We start from the raw sequence: 979 nt of genomic DNA, 5'->3' as shown, positions 1-979 counted from the left end.
CCAGAAACTTTAGCACACCGGGAGAAATGCTTAGCGGTATCTCGTCTGTTTTTATGTTCTGAGTTCAAATTCCGCCGAGGTCGACTTTGCCTTTCATCCTTTCGGGGTCGATAAATTAAGTACCAGTTACGCACTGGGGTCGATCTAATCGACTTAATCCGTTTATCTGTCCTTGTTTGTCCCCTCTGTGTGTAGCCCCTTGTGGGCAGTAAAGAAATAAGAAACGTTAGCACGCCGGACGAAATGCTTAGCGGTATTTCATCTGTCTTAAAGTTCTGAGTTCAAATTCCATCGAGGTCGACTTTGCCTTTTTATCCTTTCGGGGGTCGATAAATTAAGTACCAGTTGAGTACTGGGATCAATGTAATTGATTATCCCCCTCCCCAAAATTTCAGGCTTTGCGCCTATAGCAGAAAGGATTATTATTATTATTGTTATCATTATTATTATTATTACCATTCCGAAAACAAAATGACAGAAAAGTATAGCACATTAGCTAAAACACTTTACGGCACTTAGTTATGATGCATGGCATTCCGAGTTCAAATTTCACCCGGGGTCAATTTTACGTAACATTCCTCCCTAGATAAGTGAAGTACTTACTGTAAATCGTGTACTAAGCTATAATGTTAAACCACTAATTCTCCTTCTTCTTACAAAAAGCGTTGTGGCCCTATGCCAATATGGATACAAGTCGTTATTACTGCGGTTTCCTTGCACCCCCCTGTCTCTTTCACCCTCCCCCTCTCACATACACACACACATACACACTCACACATATGCACGCACTTTCACTCACTCATTTACTCATACTTTCACTCATTCACTTTCTCTCTCACTCACTTTGGTTCTGTCGTCTGCTCCACAATATTTCTGTCTTTCGACGCCATTCCTTTCTCTCTCTCTCTCTTTCTCTCTTTCTCTCTAGATTGATGGAGAGAAAAACTCTTTCATCTTATTTTTTTCCCCCTCATTCAGA

The sequence above is a fragment of the Octopus bimaculoides genome, chromosome 14 (assembly GCF_001194135.2).
Source record: "Octopus bimaculoides isolate UCB-OBI-ISO-001 chromosome 14, ASM119413v2, whole genome shotgun sequence".
NCBI lineage: Eukaryota > Metazoa > Mollusca > Cephalopoda > Octopoda > Octopodidae > Octopus > Octopus bimaculoides.
This window is presented reverse-complemented; position numbering follows the sequence as displayed.